The following is an 18,213-nucleotide window of genomic DNA, read 5'->3' as shown; positions in this document are numbered from 1 at the left end:
GCTTATGCAGTAAACACAGCTTTAAAGTTCTGTCTTTGAATTTCAGGCCAGTCATTGTTTTTTTAATCATTTAGAAGTTTCCATCATTTAGAAGTTTCCATCATTTAGAAGTTTCACCAAGGTATCTTCTATCTGTACTCCTCTTCCTCTGCCACTGTTTCCTGCCAGGAAACAATGCCAATGTGAAAATAGAAAGTTTTCAAAGAGTCAGACATTAAGGCAGTAAGAAGCAGCTCTCTAGAGATTTTCCTTGTAGAGATGTTTTTGAGTAATTTTAATTTCTCGATAGCTCCATCGCCTCATTCGTAATGCATAGTGCATTTGACTCTAATTCCCTTTCTCTCTAATAACCACTGCAGAGCACACTCCTGCTTAACTTTCATCAGCAATGGATCGGGTTACCTAGGAGAGCTGCTTGTACTCAAATGATCTAAAATAAAATGTAATGGAAACATAATTAAAAGTTAGTTAAGTATCTAATGATCAGGTCTCTCATATTTGGTGTACGTTTTATAAACTGATCCATTAAGGAATAAAAAGAAAACATAGCACCTCTTTGGAGAGAAACATTTAATTTCTCTGCATTGCCTGCAAGAAAAAGTGCACATTTCTCCCAAACTGCTCTTTCAGGTCCTCCGTTACTCACATGGAATTCACTTCTCTATGGGATTTGCACCCCCATAGTTGACAAGCTAGGACTACAGACTGGGCCAGAGTAGGTCAGGAGTGTTAATAGTGGAGCAGAGCTTCAAGGGTATTTTTGGTTTTGTTTTTGTTGTGGTTTTTTTGTTTGTATGTTGGTTTCTCAAAGGAGAGGCTGAGCCCAGGACAAAGAAAGTGGAGCAACCTTCCTCAGAAGGCTGTGGTGTGGAAACACCAGGCTGAGAGAGTGAATAAATAAAAGTATCCATAAGCTTGAAAATGAAACTGAGCTCAGAAACCATTCATTAAGTAGTCAGTTGGTCTATCAAATGGAAAGATTTAAAACAGGTATGAAACTTTCTGTGCATTTCACAATCCTGTTTTCTCTCTCTTATTCATGAAAGACGCTGTCCACTGCTCATACAGCTATTCTTCATGGAGGTCAGATGCTGCAGCTCACCTCTCTGCTCTGAACACCTGTGGTGTAGACTTGCTACGAAAGCTGAAACCGAGCTAGTAGAGCTACTTGGAAAGTGGAAGGTGGATAAAACAAACAGTTAAAATTGGAGACTGTCAGCCTAAGCATTGAAAACCCATAGATTTTCTTTTTATCTGAGAGACAGTGTTGCTTATAGTTAAGAAACCAGACTTTAGAGCCGGACTGGGTTTGCATCCTGCCTCTGCCACGACCTACCTATGGACTTTGCCATAATTACATCTCTCTGCCTAAAATGAGACAAGAGTAATACAAATTATGAGGTTGTTTGAGCACTGAATACATTTACCGCAATGGAAAGGCACTATCAAGGACAGAGGTGTTCATTGCTTCCGATCTGATGACCTTCGTCTAGCCCTAGCCAGAAATTAACCCTTAAAGTGATAGTAAGTTCAAATTGTTTCCAGATTCATTGTTCTCCCTTTCTGTTCCAAACCTCTGCTCTTGTCAGCTCATAGACAGACAGAATCCCTAACATGCCTCTAAGTATTTTCTCAGATGGTGTGATAGTTTTATGTGTCAACTTGGTTAGGCTGTAATACCCAGTTGTTTAATCAAACACTCCTGCAGGTCTCTCTGTGAAGGTATATTTAGATGCAGTTAACATCTGCAATCAGTTGACTAAAAGTGAGTAAACTCAGACCTGGTTTCCAGGTGGTTTAATATGACATCCAGGTCCCATCTGAAAGTAGACAGCTCAAGCAGTAAAGCTAGATGTTCATATTGCTGATAGAGAAATGCCCAGAAATATACATGTATATCGATTCATGGGCTGTAGACCTGGATTTCACTGGATGTCATTCACTTTACTTACCCACATGCTATAAACACCCAGTAATACATCAAAACTGGTATTACTTTATACAGTTATCTTTCAAGCCCTTTAAAAATAAGAAAATGAAAATATTTTATTTTGCCTTTATTTTTTCTCAGACACTTTTCTTTTTTATATATAGATCTCAGTTCCTGTTCTATGTGATTTTTTTTTCTGCCTAAAGCACTTCTTTTCAACATTTTTTGCAAGGAAGTTCTAGTGATGATTAATCCATTATGGGTGTGTGTGTGTGTGTGTGTGTGTGTGCACGCACACGCACTGACACATACACCAGATAATGACTATGTTTCTTTCACTTTTGAAGGAATTTTGTTAAATATAGAAGTCCAGGTTTTTCTTTTCTTTTGTTTTGTATTTATACTGCTTTTTGTTCTCTGAGAATACTAAACCTGTGGTTTGGTGTCTGTAATTAATTGTGGAAAGCTCTTGGCCATTATTATTTCAAGTATTGCTTCCACTCAATTCTTTCTTCTTCTCCTCTCATATTTGGATTGTGTGCATATTACACCTTTTGGAATTCTCCTGCAGTTCTTGGGAAGTTTCTATTGAACTAGCTTCAAGATGTCCAACACTTGTTTAGTGTGTCCAATATACTGATGAGCCCTCAAAGGCCTTCTTCAATTATGTTTCAGGCTTTTTCCCCCAACAGTTTGATTCTTTTTTACAATTTCTGTCTCTTTGCTTATATTACCTGTATGTTTTTGAAAGTTGTCTACTTTTTTTTCCTTTAGAGTTCTGAATGTATTAATCATAGTTATTTAAAAGTTTCTGTCTGATAATTTAAAAATCTGTATTATATCTGAGTCTAGTTCTGATGTTGACTTTATCTTTTGTACTATAGGGTTTTTTTTTTTTTTCCTTTTTTAAACTTACTGTTACTTGGCATGCTTTGTAATTTTTTGTTATAAGTCAGACATCTTGTATTGAGTAATAGGAACTGGAGTAAATGGGCCTTTAGGATGAGGCTGTGTTAATCCAGCTAAAAGCTGGGCGGTATTTAATATTTTATGTAGTTGTAAGTTCCAGAAGCCTCAAATTCTTCTGATACCTTTGTTTTTATCTCTGCCATTGACTTTGGGCTTCCTCAGAATTCTTCCTCAGAGAATCTGTGTCTTGAAGCTTTTAGCTTTACACGAGTGTTCCTGACTAGAGTCTTGTTGGTTTAGAGGTAATCTGTGTGTGTCAGTGGGGAGTATTCTCTAATCTTAATGATAAACTCTTAGTGTTTCAGTGGGCCTGTACCTCAGGACTGTGACCTTCACCAGTGGTATAGCTTCCTTCACTCCCTTAATAAGAAAGGAAAGCTATAAGTACCTGGCAGAGGAGGGCAGTGGGGGGTGGGGGTGGGGGGTACGGGGGGTTGGTTCTTTCCCATCTAAGAGAAAACTCTGATAAAGACTTTGTTATGGAGAATGCTTTGAGCATTTAAAAAAATGATTACTCTTCCTTTTCCTCAGCCAGTGCCCAAAAGGTATCTTTCTAACATCTGTATCATAAAAACCTGGTGGGGTTCATGGATGAAGACCATAAAGTATAGGGGCCCATAAGACAGCACCTCTGGAGGTTCTTACTCTCACTAGGCCACACTTGGCCTCCAGTAGTCATTCAAAATTACTATTTTTTTCCTAGGAGGTTTTCCTCTCTAAGAACTTCTCTTCCAGGAAAGCAGATCTTGGCTATGACTCTCTGTATTCACCTATCTCTCTAGCTTTCAATGTGGAAGTTTGCTTTGCTAATTCGTTTCTCTGACTGGTCCAAGAATAGTCTTTGCTATTTGAATATTTCTGTTGTTTTCTTATAAGAATGGCAGTGACAACTTCTAAGCTCTTTACATGTCAGAGCTAAAATTGGAAGACTCCTCATTTCTATCAGTAATTGAATGGTACCACAAAATAATATATAAAAATTTAAAATTTATAAGAGCGGAGGGATTATAATCCATATACTTGAAGGGATGAAAGGAAGAAGATTCCATAAAGTTTTATAGTGAAGCTTCTCAATAGGAGCCGTGATTTTCTGTGGAGGATAAAACCCAAGAGATACAACACAGTAAGAAAGTTAGGTAAATAAAAACTCTAATATCATCCATTTTTTCAAACTGATCAACTGTGGTTTCCCCCTATCCACTTTATTGTCAGACAGCAAGTTGGAGAAAGGCAAAGGATGGTCTGGCAAATGGAAGGTATCCAGCCTGTTATTGTTATTACCAACACTATTTGGTATTAATGGTAACAATCATCTATAGCAATTCAATGATGATGGGAACAATATTAAGGAGGAAAAACTTAGTTACTGTGGGGAATTCTCAGAAGAGAGGAGTCTCTGTGTGTTGAAGATCACCTTGTTCATGTCCAATAAATTTTCAGAGGTATTTTTTTAAAGATTTTATTTATTTACTTGAGAGAGAAAGAGAGAGAAAGAGGATGCATAGAGGGAGAGGGAGAAGCAGACTCCCTGCTGAGCAGAGAGCCCAACACAGGGCTCAATCCCAGGACCCTGAGATCATGACCTGAGCTGAGGCACATACTTAACCGACAGAGCCACCCAGATACCCCAGATTTTCAGAGTTTTGAAGAAGTAAAGAGATTATAACTAGATTAGAGAAGGCAGATAAATCAGGGGGAAAAATCCCTTTGAAAGCAGGAACATGCCTGAGTTCTTCCATTTTCAGGATTTGTTCCTATGCTTGTAGTTGTTCCTCCACTTACAAGGCCTTCACATAGTATCTCCTGTGCTACCTTTTTCCCATGCTTTGTAGTTTCCTTGAGAAAATATTTGTTTTTCCTGTAAGAAGAATTTCTAATAGAAATTACTCTTATTTTTCTGAATTTCCAAAGGACATTTTGATTCTCTCACATATATTCCAATACATTCTGCCAGACATTATTGGATTTTATGTGTGATTTTCTTCATTCATTAATATATTAAAAAATCAATTATTAAAGTCAAGGCATGGAAAAGTGAAACCACATAAAACATTAATATAAATTGCTAAAAATTTGTCATAGTTTGTGGTAGAAGACAAAGTTGCAAAAATAAATAATGGCTGATTAATAAAAGCCTATTATAGGCACCCTAAGCCAAAGAGTTTGGATTTTTTCTGCCATGACTCTAAAATAAAAAGTAATGGTATGTCCTAATTTGACCTAAGAGATTTTGTAGTAACTTAAAGTATATATTGTTTTCCTTCATTCTTAAGTTCCTCTAAATATCCTATATGCTGATAAATTATTGTTAGATTGATAAACATGTGAATTAACATTTTCCATGTGACAACAAAACTGAGACCCTGAAGACTAAATGGGTTGCCCATGGTAACATAGCTAGATGATGGTAGAGATCATGCTCTGATTCCTAGCCTAGAACTCTGTGTAACAACACATTATAGTTTCCCCATGCTCTTTCTATCACTGTTCTCTATCCATGTTTGGTCCCATGGTATCATCAACTAGTATAATTTCATGGTACAATGCTTAACACCTGCTTTCTGCTAGACTATGCATATAAGCATATTTTCCCTGCCAAATGAGTCACAAATGATTAATAGACATTAGGGAGATAATCTTAGTGGATGAGGGGAACAAAGCATTAGTTCTCCTTATTTACATTCAATCAGTCCTGAAACATTCCATTTAGTACACATTCATGAAAGAGGACACGGTGTAAATTATCCCCCCATACCAAAATATAGTAAAAGAGTAAAATGTTACTTGGTAATCTGGAATAGAGGAAGGCTAAGTTTAGAGTTAGGGGAGTAATGTATAAGATCTGTACTTAGAAATCTTATGTCTGGAACCTTAGCAATTTGGTTCTCTCAGATATAATGTTAATACTTTAGATCAGAGTTTTCCAAACTTTCTCTGCTCAAGGTACCTTTAGCACCTCAGTAATTTTTCATAGGAACCCTAAGGCAAAAGAAATAACTAAGGGCACTCAGGCCTTTTGAAAAAATTAATACATATAAAATAGAAGAAATTAACCACAATTAAAGCAATACTATTACTAAAGACACATGTGTGTCTGTTTATCACTGCACAACTTCTCAAACCTCAGAATCAGATTGACTAAAGTCACTCTCATTTGCTGTTTCTGGTTAATTTTCATGCAGTACTTATTATCACAGTCACTAACAAAACTTGGCTTTGAAAACTATGACACTACATCAAAAACTAATGAAGTATTGTATGTTGGCTAATTGAACATAATAAAAAATCAAAAAAAGAAAACTATGACATAATTGAAATGTATGAAACACCACCTAATATAGACACTGCATTAGAGTTAGCAGTTCCCTCAGTGCTATCAAATGTCTGGTATCACTGTGCTTTCCATGAAAATTTAAAATTTTAGTATCCTTCCCATTCACTTTTCCCTCCCTTCCCCTGTGGTCCTCCACACTAATATAAATAAATAAATAAATAAATAAATAAATAAATAAATAAAATCTTACAAACAAAACTGCCCTCTGGGAGAAGGTCATACAACAGGGTTGATAAAACAGATGATATCCAACTTGTTTCAAATGTCAAACCATTAATAGATTGAACCAATATTTCCTATAAGCACCATGTAAACTGAAATTTCATTCAAATATCAAAAAAAAAAAATTTAGTACCCTTTAGCATCCCTGTGAGTTCACCATGATGTCCTGGGGAAAATTGTCACCCATCTTGGAAACTGTAAGCTTTGATTATTGTAGAATTTATTATTTATTGCAGAATTTCCTTTAGAAACAAAACCATTTTTTTTTTTTACTTTTTTAGAGGTCAGAGTAAGATTATAAAGTAATAAAGGCATGCATATGACATTCGTGCATAATTTTTCCATATGGCAAAACACCCTTGATTATCAGGTGGTAAAGAGTAGAGTTTGCTAGGCCAGAACTTGGGGAAAATGTGTTCTATTTTATGTTCTGTCAGTCACTCACTGTGAGTATTTGGAGAAATATTAGTGAAAGTTGTTAGTGCTTCTATACCTCAATTTTTATCTTCCATTGGTAAGAGAGGAAGTTATTTCTGCTTACCACCAGAAAAAGTCATTTCTTCATGTTAACTGATGAATCCATATGAATGTACATTGACATAAAAGATATGATGTACAGGCGATCAGGTGAAATTATAAACAGTAATTACAAATTGTTAAATGACCCACTTAAGCTAAGGAAGTAACCCTTCATTGAGGTTTTCTCATTGTGATTTATAAATTTTATATACTAGAAGATAAATTAACGTATATCAAATAAAAATCTTGTTCCTACCTCTACCTTGACCAATTTCTCAACAGAATTTTAGAAATAGGGGCGCCTGGGTGGCACAGCGGTTAAGCGTCTGCCTTCAGCTCAGGGCGTGATCCCGGCGTTCTGGGATCGAGCCCCACATCAGGCTCCTCCGCTATGAGCCTGCTTCTTCCTCTCCCACTCCCCCTGCTTGTGTTCCCTCTCTCACTGGCTGTCTCTATCTCTGTCGAATAAATAAATAAAATCTTTAAAAAAAAAAAAGAATTTTAGAAATGATTTTATTTACTTAAAAATTTTTAATTAAATAAATTTGATACCTAAATGCGTGTTTATTCTAAAATTTAAAATACAAATGAATAAAAGATCTCCTATGTCTCTGCACATTTTCACTAACTGCTATCTATAGGAATAATAATCACTATTAACATTTAAATGTTAATAAAATATATAACAATATATTTTATATATTTATAATGTAATAAAATGTTTAATGTTAATTTAATATACTTCCAAATTTTTTAATGCACTAAATAAATATTGTATTCATCAGGGTATCCAGAAAAATAGAAACAATAGGATATATATATATATATATATATGAGAAAAGATTTATTGTGGGATTTAAATATTGATATATATTATTGAAACTCTCTCCAGAAAGGGAACACCAATGTATCCTTTCAACAAAAGTGAATGAGAGTATATATTTTTCTACCTCATTACTGTCACTGAGTTTTACAAATGTTTCTTAAAATGTTAAGAAAAACATTATCTTTTTACCTTTTAAATTTGTGTTCCACTGATTACCAATGAAAGTAAACTTCTTGTATTATGTTTATTGGCCTTTTACACTTTTTCCTGAATTAATGCAAATTTTCTGACATTAAGAATGAGAACCAGGGAATGACTGCTGGAGTAATATGAGAAACACATGGAGCAGATGGCTGTGACTTTAAGCCCTATAATAATTGAAATAAATAATTGATTCAATCACCTGAACCACTTTCTAAAACATCTCCTTACATTCTGGCTCTTATTAAATCCCAGTACCTTCCCCTCTCTCTTGACCCTTCATGGGTATACTGCTTCTTCTGGAGAATTCTCAAATGGTGGCTCTTTTACTTTTCTTATTCCTCATTATCTGGAAATGGGATCAGGTATCCTCCTTGTCACATTTCATCTATTCCTCTTTTCTTTCAAAACACCTAGTTTTGGTAATGTTCCTTCCTCACCCCTAGAAACACCTGGATTTAAATTTTATACCATCCCTTCTTCTTGCAAATATCCATAGACACTTTTTAAAAAAAATGTTATGTCCCTGTGTGATCACTGTCCAACATTGCTGCTTCTGTTATTCTTTTTTTTATAAAAATTTTTTATTATATTATGCTAGTCACCATACAGTACATCCCAAGTTTTTGATGTAAAGTTCCATGATTCATTACTTGCGTATAACACCCAGTCCTCCATGCAATACGTGCCCTCCTTACTACCCATCACCAGCCTATCCCATTCCCCCACCCTCTTCCCCTCTAAAGCCCTCAGTTTGCTTCTGTTATTCTTGATGATTTAAGCACTGACATAGATAATTCACCTAACAGTCACATTTAAACCTGCATTTTATCCTTATAAATACATGCAAATGTTCCATGATTTCATTTTCAAACATGCTACCCTCAATCTTTTCTTTCCACATGCACATGCTCTAGAATCCCAACACCAGTAACTAAAACCTAAAACGCGTTGATCTACTTGATTCTCATTGTTCCTTCTTTATTTCATGCCTTCGTTTCTGATTTTACCCCGTCTCGATTCCATGATAAAGCACTATCCTCAGTCCCTCGCTTGGGTCTTCAGGTCCCATGCTCCTCTACAGCTTCATTATACTCACTTGTTAGTATCACTGCCTTGGTTCCCTCCATATCCGCCTCACACTTGAATCCACCTACTTTAACACAATGCTGAAAAACACACCGTCCTGTTGATTGTACGGAGAATCGTGTTTACTAGCTTCCGTGTGCCTCTACTGCTACTCAACGACTCTATTATATTTTTCCATTCTCTGTTCACTCTGCCATTCTTCTAGACGATCATCTCAAACACTGCCCTCTCTTCTCAAATCTCCAACAGCTACACCCTAGCTGAAGATCTCACGTCCTATTCTCCTGAAGAAATTGTAGCCGTTTAAAGAGAACTTCCATAGGTAGCATCATTTAAACCCACTAAATTGTGTTTGTGGGGATATAAGCCCTTCTGGTTTACTGCACGTAGATTGCCCACACTTCCAACCAAAGGCAACACCTTCAGTTGTGCAGGGAATCCTGTTCTCACTAGTTTCCTCAAGTATTTCACTCCATCAAGTTTTACTTTTCTTTCATTACCTTTAGGCACGTGCATGATCTTAGTATTTGAAACTGCTGTTTTTTTCCAATCTTAAAACAAACCAAAAAAGCAACCAAATCTCCTGTATCATGTTCCCCCCTTTATATACAAAACTTTTTTTCCCCCTTTACAACAAAACCTCTTGGAAGACTCATCCAAACTCATCCAAAGAATAAATAATTCTTCTCTTCCTGTTATTCTTTGAGTCCATTTCACTCAGACCCGTTCCTCCTATCACTGTACCAAAATTGCTTCCACAAGGTCAGCGATGAGTTCTTAATTACTAAATATACAAGTCACTTCTTACTCTTCATCTTGCTTAATCTATCTGCAGCATTTTCGTCTCCGACCTAGAACACATTTTTAACTTGTATTCCAGACTCTCCTGAACTTCCTTGTATTCTCTGACCATTCATATTCAGTTTTGCTCACTGTTTTCTCATTTCCTGGGCTCAGTTACCAAGGGCCCAGTCTTATCCTTGGATTTCTTGTGGGTTTTTTGTTTGTTTCATTTAGTTTTGTTTTTTACATATACACACTTAGCAAATATCATTCAGTCACATGTTGTTAAGTGCAGTTTCTAAAGACTTTAAAATGTACACCTCTAAAGTGGATTTCATCCTGACCCAAAGACTTATAAAATCAACTATCTACTTGACATCTGTACTAGGTCTTGTACCAAGCAACTCAAAAAATACATGCCCCAACCTGAGCTCTCAGACTCTCAATGTGTCATTGCTACCATCCTTTCTTCCTGTAGTCTTTGCCATCTCCATTTAAGGAAACTCCATTCTTTATTTCACAATTCTGTGAAATTGGGTCTGTTACCTGCTTTCTTTCTAGAGGCCAAAACATGCCTGATTCAACACAAATTTTCTATGTGATGGATTGAATGAATAAATGAATGAATGCATCTTTTGAGGGATTATAAACTTATTAAGTATAAAGATACCTATCTGTCCTCTTAAATGCATTTAATTAACATTCCTTCTGTTCTAACATTGATAATAACACATCTGGTTGTGTATGTGTATGTGTGTGTGTGTATGTTTACATATATCTGTAATACAATTTGTTCCTTCTTTGTACCAACATTTATGAGTCATTTTTTTTCTAAGTATAGCTCTTTTAAACAGGAAACAAGATCACATTTTTTAAAGCTCTATCTGGGACTAAGCACTTAAGTTGTTAATTTTTAGATACTCATTTCATTGTGATTACTGAGATGTTTAGACTATTTCCTGACAACATATTTTATGTTTTCTACTTTCTCTGCTTTTAAAAAAAATTGTTATTATCTTTTGATTAACTCATGTAGTTTTCTTAGTTGCATTTTTTTCTTTAATGTGTTAAAAGTTTAATATCTTGGTACACCTGGGTGGCACAGTCGATTAAGCATCCGACTCTTGGTTTCGGCTTGGGTCGTGATCTCAGGGTCGTGGAATCGAGCCTCGCCTCAGGCTCCCCACTCAGCATGGAGTCTGCTTGAGATTCTCTCTCCCTCTCCCTCTGCTTCTCCACCCCCCACGCTCTCTCTATCTTTCTCTCTCTCTCAAATAAATAAGTGAATCTTAAAAAATAAATAAATGAAAGTTTAACATCTCAATACATCTGGTTGCACTTTAAATTTTAACATTTGTATTTAAGATCTGATATTTCTATGTAATGCCTTATGTTAATCATTTTCTTTATATTTGTACCATATAAATCAAGAATGGTACCACTTATTTCATTTTTCTTCCTCCCACCTCCTGCCATCTCTTACATCAGTGGGCTCAAAAACCTATTCTACCCTGAGATCATCAATAAATTAAATTTACTTTAAAACTATCATTTTTTAAACCAGTCTTAGTTAAGCCTAAGTATATATTATATTGGTTTTATTGTTCTTCATTATTTCTTGTAAAATATCTCCCTTGGAGTCATTGTTCCTTTTTTCAAAGTGTATCCTCTAGTAAATTGTTCAGGTGTGGTGATGGATGATTAAGAAATATTGTATATTTGGGCATGCTTTAATTTTTGTTAGTTCTCATAATTCAATGTTAGTTTGGCTTAATATAGAGTTCTAGTTAAATCTTTACTTCAGAAATATAAAAACAATCCTTCCAAATCTTATACTAATGAGGATTCAGTTGACTCTCTGTTGGTTATTAATTTAGTAGTTGTTTCTAATCCCATACCATCCCATGGAACTTCCAATGGAAAAACTTCCTTGAATTCTAAAATTTCATTCTTACATGAAAGGTATGGGTTATTTTAAATTCACTTTTCTTGTCTTGGGTTGACAATGAAAATGTAAGGACTTATGTTTTCTTTTCAATTCTAGAAAATTTTTAAAAAACATTTCTTTGGGGGCACCTGGGTGGCTCAGTCGATTAAGCATCTGCCTTAGGCTCAGGTCATGATCTCGGGGTCCTGGGACTGAGCCTCTCTTCTCAGCGGGAAGTCAGCTTCTCCCTCTGTCTCTCCCCCTACTTATGCTCTCTCTCTCTCTCTCTCAAATAAATGAATAAATAAAATCTTTTAAAAATAAAATAAAAAGCATTTCTTTGTATATCTTCCTACCTATTCTGCCTATTGTCTGCTGTCCCATTTGTGCATAAAAGAAATTGATGGATGATGGAAATGTATTTATCCTCTGTGTGTGTTAAATTTAATTTTATTCTTTTTCTTTCTCTCTCTTACACACACACACACACACACACACACACACACACACACCATGATGTGTTCTGTGGGATTCTTTGTCTAATCTCCCAGCTCATCAATCGACTCTATTTAGCAGGCTTCTTTTTAGCTCATCTTCTAGTGTACCACTCACCCCTTGCCCAATTTTGATTTTTATTTCATGACTTTCTTTTTTTAAAGATTTTATTTATTTATTTGAGACAGAGAGTGCGCACCAGCAGGGGGAGGGGGAGAAGGAGAGGGAGAAGCAGACTCCCCACTGAGCAGGTGGAATCATGACCTGAGCAGAAGGCAGATGCTTAAGCAACTGAGCCACCCAGGTGTCCTATTTCATGACTTTCATATTTTTATATTCACTTTAAAGTGTTCATTCAGATCCTTTCATACCAGTATCTACATCAATATGTCCAGAGTACTTTTAGAGTTTGGTCTTAACAACACATAGTTGATCATATACAATTTCTTTAATCTCTGTTTCATGTATACATATCCTGCTTGTTCAGTCAGGTTATGAATCATTCCAAGACACCTAATATGATTTTGTTCTTTTTTTTTTCAGGTTCTTAGTTCTTATTATCTTGATTAATACGATATCTCCATAAGGATTTGTTGCTTCAAAAGCAGGAGCCTCTTTCTCTGTTTGCTTCCTCCGGTCCTCCATTTGTATTCCTGAACATAAACCTTCCCTCCCAGTCCTAAAAGCACATGAATCTCTTCTTTTCCTTCCCTCCCCTGAGCTCCTGAATCTCTGAAGCTCTGTTTTGTCTAGTTAGGCCTCGGTTTTCCAGCATCATTCAAATAATTTGGAAAAATTGGAAAGATTGATTACAAATAATATTCAGCATAAGAAATAGTGTTCAGTAAACTCCAAGTCTCACTTGTCTAAATAAGATTTAATTTTCACTCACAGTCACACATTGGCAGCAACAGTATTTTCCAGAAAGAACAGGGTTACAAAGCGAGTGAGAAAGAATCATTATCTTGTGAGAAAATATAGAACTTATAGTCTCTAAGGAAACATTTTTGTTATGCAATTGTTTTTATTTATACTTTTAAAAACTGCTTATCTAGATAGCATATGACTTATTAATAAAAATATCAAACAGACTACCAGACCCACATGTGATGATAAAAGAACCTTCCCCAAACAGAATTTGCCCATTTATGTTGCAGTTATTAAACATTTATATGCAAGGAGAACTTAGAGCTCTGACAGTCAAAGATATTTGATTTTGCAAAATTATTATCTGTCTATCAAACCGCCAAGCACAATCCCAATTTAAATTTAATGGTTGACCTAATCAGTCCCAAGTGAAGTTTTAAAAAAAAAAAGAAGTGTGAAAAGTTAAAAATAGGTTACAAGAAAAACAATAACCCAGAGTAGCCACTATAGAACTGTGTGTGATTTCCCCCTTAGAAAATAGCTCATTTAAAAAGTTCCTATAAATTTTTTTTAAAAAGGAGTTAAGAAAATCCATTTTCAATTATTGTTATGCAGTGACTTTATCTTTGTACTCAAAATCAACCAAAACATTATTGGGCATGAGGTTCACAATTAATTATAAAATAGAAATTCATTTTTACTCCCTTTGAAGTAACAAATTATTTTTAGAAAGAATCTTATGGATCTGGGAATAGAAGACATGGTGGAAGATGTCACACAGTATAGGATTTAGTCCTTATATCAAAGGGACAATGTGAAATTACAATAGTAATCCTGTAGCATTGGCTGTAATCAAAGTTGAAGGTGTATAACAACGGATAGCAAGGATAGTGAATATAGAAATTCTTTAAGGATGATAACTAGTCTTCTCTTGAACTTTTATGTGGGTATTGGGAAATGAAGGAAAGCTTATAAAAAGGTACATATATGCACATTCTCTTATCTGTAATTCTGATTTTCAATGTCTGAGAGATAAAGGCTTTCTTCATTTTGTTTTGTTTTTTGTTTGTTTGTTTCATAACCTGCTTGGCAGATAAGCTGACCTTAACTGAGGAAGGCAACCTCGAATCCTTCCGTGTCTCACCTGTAGTGTGGTTATTCACATGTTCTGTTGAGGAAATGTCAATTTACCCCTGCCTATCCTGTCAGTGTTACTCATGTAATGTGTATCTTTCTAATTCTGGGACATTTTGAAATCTGAACCATATCCTACCTCAAGTGTTTCAAGAAAGGAGGATAGATCTATATATTTGAGTAGTTAATAAGGAGGAAAGTCATCCAAAGCAGAAGTTGTATTACCTTAAATCAAAAGAATATGCTATTTCAGGATGTGAAACATACAACTATACTTATTTATTATCTATCTATATATCCAATTGAGTACGCCCTTTTAAAGTACCCAATTATTCCAAAAGTACTGATGTTTATAACATTAGGAATTTTTTGTTATTTTTGTTTGTTTGTTCATTTGTTTGTTTGATGAGTTAATTTTGTGAGTCTGGGCAGTGCTGAAGTAATTGTCTTTGACATGAGTAATTTCTGTCCAGGGCGAGTGAACGTAATCTGGGAAATGAGCTAAAATATATGTAGATAACATTTCAATGAAAAATAAAAGCTATCAATTTGGCTAATGTTTTTGGAGTTTTAAAGAAAGGAGTTAAAGGAAGACATAAGACTGATGTTTGCATTGTGTTTTAATGTACTTTTTAAAAATCTGTGTACTGACAAAACTAAAATGTTTCCAAAATGTTTAGTCACTATTTATTGAACTTTCTCTATCATGTCAAACTCAGTCATTTCATTGCAAGAATTCATATAGATATGTTTAAATATTTATTTTTCTAATTGGAAAGTAAGAACCTATATTTGCGAATGTGGGGTAAGAAGAAAAAATTCATTGGTATTTTATTACTTTTTATTTTGAAAATGACTATTAGCTAACAATCTTTCTCCATGGTAATTCCAATGACTCTTCATCCTAAAAAAAAAAAAAAAAAACCCTAAAATTATAGGATTAATACTTTGCCTCTTATATATACACAATTATATATAATTATGTGTGTGGTTGTGTGTGTGTGTGTGTGTGTGTGTGTGTGTGTGTGTGTAAACTGACCTGGGCCAATTTTTTTGTTCAACAATTATTGGATTCATCTGGTAAACATCTGTAGACCCTGAAGATTAAAGGTAGGAGGAACCCACATGATTCCTTACCCACAATCTTACCACCAAGTATGTATCATAATGAAAGGAAGTTTTACACTAGGTTTTCCCAAACTTCCAAATCTTTATTGTTGAGCAGGCACAAAAACAACTATCGGGCCTGTTTTGAAAGCCTGGGGAAGCCCCGCTCTCTACTCTGGCATCACACCAAGCCTGTTGCGTGAAAGGCTCATTCACAGTACACACAGCATATTTCGATGGCATGATGAGCCAATTTTCTGAGTAAATCTGGCAACAAAGAGAGCCATAGACTGACAGCACTGACTTGGATATTTAGGCTTCTGAAGTTGATATCACGTCTATGGAAAAGTAGTGTATATTCGTTCTAGCAACTATATCTCTTGAATACCACTACTTTTAAGATTTAAAATTAAGTTCCACAATCTAATATTCAGCTTCCATTATTTCGAGTGCTCACATAACCACTTCTGAATTGTGTATTTCCACAGTATGTCAAATACTCATGTCCTCATCTTAAGTCTAGAACAGTAATTTTTCAGCAAGGGGCATATAATCCTCTCCTCTTAGGATGCATTTTGAAATGTGTCATGGAGTTTCAGATGTCGTAATGACTTGGAAGAACTGACATTTTGTAGGGGGCAAAAACAGAGTATGTGAAATTGTGCTTTTCGCTACTTCGTGAAAATCCAAAAATGCTATGTGTTTATATACTGACTATTCCACATTGTTTCCATTCACTCCTCCTGGGACTCCAATTGTAGAATTCCTAATTCTATCCTTTTCATTTCTTCCTGCCTGCATTCTGTTCTCCATCTCCTTTGCCTTGCTACTTCATTCTATGCGATTTGTTCTTATTATCGTCCTGTGTATTATTTTTCTCTTTATCAGTGTTTAATCTAGTGCTTAACTTTTTGAATAAGTTTTTGCATTTATAAGTTTTTTGTTTTAACAGTTCCATTTGCTTTTATCTTTCTGATTCATATATAAAAATCTCTTTTTGAATCGTCTGTCCTTGTGGTTTTACCCCTTATGTTCTTAAACACTTCATAAATGTTGCTTTGCATTCCTTATCTGACAACTATAATACCTTTAGTCTTTGTGATCTAAGTTTTTTGTTGTTGTTGTTGTTATTACTAATAGTAACTCTTAATTATGGTGGCTTTTTCTCTGTGTGTACTTCTGATCTTTAATTGTACCTTCATTTTTTTTTTTTGATATTAGCATTATTTCTTTGTAATTGTGAGTGTCCTACGACCTAAATGGGAAATTTGGATAACATTCCTACAGACTGAATTTGCTTTTACTTCTCTTAAAAAGTAGCAGGGTGGGAGGTGGCACTGATCTGGGACCACATCAGCTCTTTTATATAGGCTGAGTTTTGCTGTAGGAGCTTTCTTACCTCAATGTTGCTTAAGGATCAGTACTGCCAGTAACATCTACTCTCAGGCTAACCTCCCTTAATATGGGGGTCTCGGCTAATCACCTTTATTGGAGGACAGCCCTTCCAATGTTTATCTAAATTAAGTCAAATGATCATTCTCACAAAAAGATTATCATTATGATGATATGATTGGTGTATACTGTCAGAGACTCAGAGCATATAGCTAGCCATGGTGCTGGTAGCGACATTAGATGTTTATTCCAAAATCTACAATTCTGCAATTCCTCCTTTCTGAGGACCCAAAGGACTCAAATTATTTTTTGCTACAATTTTAAGAATTCTGTTGGGCTAATAAGCATTATTATATTACCTCATAAATTATGACTTGGAAAAAGCTGCTTTGAAATAGAGAAAAGTAGTGAAGACAGGAGTTCCTCGAGTTTCTTTTTAATGAATTTTTAAATGAAAAAACATTAATTATAAAGGAACTCTAGGCTGAAGTACAGGCACATATATTATAAAGAAACACTATATAAATCTGCACAGATGGTCTCTCTAAGAACTCTCTAACTGTAAACTGTATTTATATACATAATCTTCGAGAAGACATTATGTTCCCTATATCTTGATTTAGTTACTAATATATGTTACATTTGCAGCGAGTTTCTTGCTTGCAAAGATCTTTGGGAATAATAACTATATATAGCCATTCAGATTTCATGGTGAGCACAAACTATTTTTCCTATCTCTGCTCCACCATATGTTATGTTATCTATCTCAATAGATGTGTAGCATCTATTGAACATCTAATTAAGATGTATAGCCTAAAGGATTTCAATTTTATATTTCTACTACTGTATCAATATACGTCTCTTTAAATATTGTTTTCACACAAAGCTTCTAACTGATATTCTAAGACTAAAGTGGACAAAGGCAGCAATTCCATATAAGTTTTCCACAAATTCACTTTATCTTCATTGAGAAGGATAGCAAAGGAAAATAAAAAGAAGGCGAAGTGTTTATTCTAAAACCTCAGGGCAATTATAAAATCAACAAAATTGATCAGAATATTTTTATTTATAGACTTTAAAGAGTCTTCACTCACCTTTGTCTGTTGGTGAGTGGAACACATCTTATTGGAATAATAAGAACTAATGGGGTAAAAAATTAGGAAGAGAGTAAATTATATATATATATATGTATAATTTGTGTGTATATATATATTTAAGATTTATTCATTTATTTTAGAAAGCGAGAGAGAGGGGTTAGGAGGGGCAGAGGGAGAGGGAGAGTCTTAAACAAACCCTGCACTGGCGTGGAGCCCAATGTGGGGCTCAATCTCACAACCCTGAGATCATGACCTGAGCTGAAACCAAGAGCTGGGCGCTTAACCCACTGTGCCTCCCAGTTGCCCCAAGTAAATTATATT

The sequence above is a fragment of the Ursus arctos genome, unplaced genomic scaffold (genome assembly GCF_023065955.2).
Source record: "Ursus arctos isolate Adak ecotype North America unplaced genomic scaffold, UrsArc2.0 scaffold_1, whole genome shotgun sequence".
Lineage (NCBI taxonomy): Eukaryota > Metazoa > Chordata > Mammalia > Carnivora > Ursidae > Ursus > Ursus arctos.
Note: the sequence above shows the minus strand (reverse complement) of the source record.